This window comes from Hevea brasiliensis, chromosome 8, assembly GCF_030052815.1.
Source record: "Hevea brasiliensis isolate MT/VB/25A 57/8 chromosome 8, ASM3005281v1, whole genome shotgun sequence".
Taxonomy (NCBI): Eukaryota; Viridiplantae; Streptophyta; class Magnoliopsida; order Malpighiales; family Euphorbiaceae; genus Hevea; species Hevea brasiliensis.
The window spans coordinates 1,650,099-1,655,312 of NC_079500.1; the positions used below are offsets into that span (position 1 = coordinate 1,650,099).

Here is a 5,214-nt window from a genome sequence, read left to right on the forward strand (position 1 = left end):
GCTCATGCAAAAGTGCATAAGTCATGCACTGTCCTTATGCACTGTTCGGCAAGTTTTGACCTTCAGGGAGAGTGGTCATGCGGAAGTGCATAAGCTATGCATTCTGCTTATGCACTTTTCAGTGGGTTTTGGGATTCAGAATTTTCGGTTATGTAGTAGTGCATAAGTTATGCACTCTCCTTATGCACCTCTCGGCAGCTTTTGGGATTTTGGGTTGGTGGTCATGTACTTGTGCATAAGCTATGCACTCTGCTTATGCACTCCTCGGTGGGTTTTGGTTTTCAGAGTTTGTGGTTATGCATAAGTGCATAAGTCATGCACTCTGCTTATGCACCTCTCGGCAGCTTTTGGTTTTTGGAGAATTCGGTCATGCAGAAATGCATAAGTCATGCACTCTGCTTATGCAGGTCTCGGCAGAGAGAGAAAATACAGAATTTGAAGTCATGCAAATGTGCATAAGTCATGCACTCACTTATGCAAGTTTTGACAGATATGAAATTTGACAAAATGAGGCTATGCAGAATTGCATAGGCTATGCACTCTCCTTATGCACTTGCAATAAAGATGAAAAATGGCAAGAATTGTGGTTATGCAGGATTGCATAAGCTATGCAGTTGCTTATGCACAATTCAACAAGAGTGAGATTACAATTGAAAATGATTTGTAAGTGTGAAAAATAACCTAGAATGAAGAAATATAATTCCATGAAGCATAAACCATGAGAAATTTTCACCAAAAACACATCAATACATACAAAGTCCATCAAAATTGTATCACACAAGCTTGTAAAAGTAAATCCTGCATAAAAGGCATTTGCAAATCATGCCATTTTGACTCAAATTCTGCAAATCAACATTTAGCACATTAAAAACTCAATAAAACCTGCATAAAGTTGCATCTATTCACAAATGATGAACTCTCTAAGTCATGCCAAGAAAATGCAATTTGTCCACCTTGAATCCACAACCCAAATAAGCTCAAAACTACAAAGATGACTCACTCACCACCATATTAACATTATAAGCACAAATACTTAAAAGTTACACACCCAACCTCACCAAGAACATAAGACAGGTGCTGCAGATCCTTCCTTGCTGCAGAATTTCTTTTTCCTCTCTGCATAAACCAGGTAGCAGCTCCTGCACAGGTTATGCAGCAAAAACCAATCAGTTTTTGGGAGAGTTTGAAGGACAAAATTTTCAAGTTAAGAATCACTCCCCAGCAGTTCACCAACCTTTCTTCATTGAAATACATCTACAAGGGACAAAATTCAACAATGTCAAAAATTGAATTTGGGGAGATTCAAGATAAAAACAAAAGTAATGAAAGTAAAAGTAAATCAGCAAAAGCAAAATAAAAGGACTTGGGATGCCTCCCAAGAGGGCTAATTTATAGTCCTTAGCTGGACTTTTCATGAATTTCACTGAAAAGAGGTGAGGGATTGGAGAGCTTGTAACAGCTTGCTCCTTTATCGGGTCTCGGTTATGTAATGTTTCAATCTATGCCTATTGACCTTAAAATTCCCAGATTTTCACTCCAAATTTCAATTGCTCCATAAGGGAAAACCTTAGAAACTCTATATGGACCAGTCCACCTTGATTTAAGTTTTCCAGGGAACAATTTCAATCTTGAGTTGAACAATAAAACTGAATCACCCTCTTTGAATTCTTTTTTTCTAAGATGCTTATCATGCCAAACTTTGGTTCTTTCTTTGTAAATACGGGCACTTTCATAAGCATCCATCCTCAATTCTTCAAGCTCATTAAGTTGCAATAGTCTCTTTTCACCAGCTTGCTTAAGATCAAAATTCAAGGTCTGAATGGCCCAATATGCTCTATGTTCTAGCTCCACAGGTAAATGACAAGACTTACCATACACCAACCTAAAGGGAGTAGTTCCTATAGGGGTTTTGTAAGCAGTCCTATATGCCCATAAAGCATCATCTAGTTTGATAGACCAATCTTTCTGAGAATTGTTCACTGTTTTCTCCAAGATATGTTTGAGCTCTCTGTAAGAAATTTCAACTTGTCCTAAAGTTTGAGGGTGATATTGTAACAGCCCGATCCTTCTCCAGTTAGTATTGTCCGCTTTGGCCCATGGGCCTCACGGATTTGTCCCTTGGGAGGTTTCATTCCCAAAAGCGCGCTGACCAGGTGAGGAAGGCTCCCACATATATGGCCCAAATCTTTTCTTCCCATTTCCGATGTGGGACACAAAGCTCACTCCAACGCGTAACTGGTTGAACAAGCACGTCCCAACCCCATCCCTGGGTCGTGACAGATATGGGGTAGCTATCTTGTGCACTACACCATTCTTCCTCATTAAGCTCTCAAATTGCTTATTACAAAAATGTGAACCACCATCACTAATTATAGCCCTAGGAGCTCCAAATCTACTCAAGACAAATTTCTTCAAGAATTTTACTACCACTCTGGCATCATTAGTTGGAGTTGCAATAGCTTCCACCCACTTTGACACATAGTCAACTCCAACTAGGATGTATCTATTACCATATGAAGGAGGAAATGGCCCCATAAAATCTATTCCCCAAACATCAAATAATTCTACTTCAAGAATATCATTCAAGGGCATTTGATCTCTTTTTGACAAATTTCCACTCCTTTGACATTTATCACATTTTTCTGCACTTTCTTGTTTTTCACTCTCATCAGTTTCTTTCTCATTTTCTCTCTTCTCACTATTTTCACTCTTCTCATTTTTTTCACTCTTCTCATTATTTACAACTTTCCCACTTCTTAAAGTAATAGCTTGACATTGCTCTCTTGGGTTTTCTGGTTAACTTGGAAGTTTTCCAAAAGACTTGGTACTTGAGGAAGATGCTTGTTGTGCAATCTGATTTTCCAGCATTCTGTTATGTGTCTGCATCTGTTCTAGCCTTGCTTTCATCTCTCTCATCTCCTCATCATGCTTAGATTGGTTAGCAAGAATCTGTTGCAATAAAGCTTCAGTGGTGGAACTTTGTTCTTGCTGTTTTGGTGGAGGATTCATAGTTTTCTGCTGAAAATTAGGCAATGGTTGCCTATTTTGCTGATATGGAATTCCTTGTTGCTGTTGTGGTTGAAAATTCTGATTTGAAACTTGATTTTGCTGATTTCCCCATGAAAAGTTGGGATGATTCCTCCAAGTTGGATTATAAGTTTGAGAGTAAGGATTCCCCATTTGCTTGTTTCCATAATTACCAACATATGTTGCTTGTTCTCCATAGTCTACCCCACAGCTGGTAGTTCCCTCTGCATAAGCCACTTGTTGTGAACTTCCAGATGATGATGATGAACTAACCAACATACTCAAATCTTCCATCTTCTTAGCCAAAACATTTGTAAGTGCATCAAACTTTGCATTAATCATGTTGAATGGATCAAGATCATACATTCCAGCAGCTTGCCTTTTTTGAGTTGGAGCTGGTCCTCTTGGACTACTCCAAAGATGAGTATTCTTTGCAATTTTCTCCAGTAGCTCATAAGCTTCATCTTCATGCTTCATAATAAATTCTCCTCCTGTTTGAGCATCAATAATCCCTCTAATTGCAGGAGTAACATTTGTGTAAAAATTCTGGTTTATCATCCATTTCGGAATGGCATGATGTGGGCATTGTCTCTCTAATTCCTTCCATCTCATCCATGATTCATAAAGAGTTTCATCTTCTCTTGGTCTGAAAGCTGTCATTTGATTCCTCAATTCTTGAGTTTTTCCAGGTGGAAAATATTGTGCAAGAAATGCATCAGTGAGTTGCTCCCAATTTGTAATGGAGTTGTGAGGTAAAGAATCAAGCCAATCCAATGCTCTATCTTTCAAAGATAATGGGAATAGCTTCAATCTTGCTGCATCATCAGATACTCCAGGTTGTTTTTGCATGTCACAAATCATAGCAAACTTCTTCAGATGTGTGTGTGGATTTTCAGAAGGATGTCCCCCAAATTGAGAATTTTGAATCATTTGAAGAACTCCAAAATCCATCTTGTAGCTATTTACATCAATTCTTGGTCTTACTATGCTCTCTCTCAAGTCATCAAAACGAGGAAAAGCATGATCCATCATACTTCCCCTAGGCACATTAGCATTTATAATCTCTTCACCTTGGGCTGCATTTTCATTGTTTCGATCATTTCCAGCAATACCACCAATTCTCATTCTTTCATCAGCCATGTCTGCTTCTAATTCAGTTTCTCTCAATGCTTCTTTTCTTCTTCTGGTTTCTATCTTGTTGGCTTTACAAAATTTCTCAATTTCAGGATTAAACAATAAGGATGTGTCACTTGTGCTTCTAGCTCTTCTCATAAAAGATTAAAAATACCTGAAAAAGAACAAACAAACACAAAATGAAAAGATAATAACAAAGATAAAACTATAAACAACTAAAATAATCAAGAATTCAATCTTAAACAAACAACTCCCCGGCAACGGCGCCAAAAACTTGATGTGTCCCTACCGCAAGTGCACGGGTCGTACAAGTAATACAGAAAGATATCGTTCCCACGAGGAGTTGTGTTAATGATTGAATTTTTGATATAAAAAGTTGACTAAATTGAGCTATTTTTGAAATTAAAGTAATGAATTGATGGCTAATGGAGTATGAAATCTATATGTGCAAAATTAATAATCTATTCAACAATGTACTAATTAAACTAAAATTGCATCAATTTGAAATAAGCAAGTTGAAATATGGCAAAATTTAAAATGGCAAGCAATTAAATTTGATTAGAAATTAACAATTTCATATTCGAGCTATTTTGGGAATTTTAAATTGGTTATCCAATCTTATGAAACTTACGGGTTTTAAGGAGATTAATTCTTAAATCCTTTGAATACCCTTTTGAGTGAGACAAAGAGTGCCTTAATCAAACTAATCCTACTTTCGTGGAGTTAGAATTAATTAAGACCCATTAAGTTCTTTAATTAATCTGTGAATCCTCTTAATCCTTAGTCTATTTCTAGATCTAAGTTAATTAAGTCCAATTCCTTGATTATCTATCACAAGGCCTTCTCCTTTCGGTGCCTCAACCATGGATTAAGAACATCACTTAATGGGATCCTACACTAAGCATGTCATTAAGCACACAAGAAATGAATAAAACTCATTAAGACCACAAAATATGGATTAACCAATCAAAATCCACAAAATATCTCAAATATTACAACCCTTACTCCAGAATCAAAGGTAAACTACTCACTACCCATAATGCTTACAAGATA

The 5,214-nt window shown here is 37.1% G+C and overlaps 1 non-coding gene across 1 annotated transcript; it reads left to right on the plus strand.

Annotated features, from left to right (window-relative positions):
* The first annotated feature begins 3,595 nt into the window (after window positions 1-3,595).
* LOC131182580 (small nucleolar RNA R71) lies at window positions 3,596-3,702 on the plus strand. Its single transcript, XR_009150844.1, has one exon. It is a non-coding gene; the product is annotated as a small nucleolar RNA R71 (small nucleolar RNA).
* The last annotated feature ends 1,512 nt before the right edge of the window (window positions 3,703-5,214 follow it).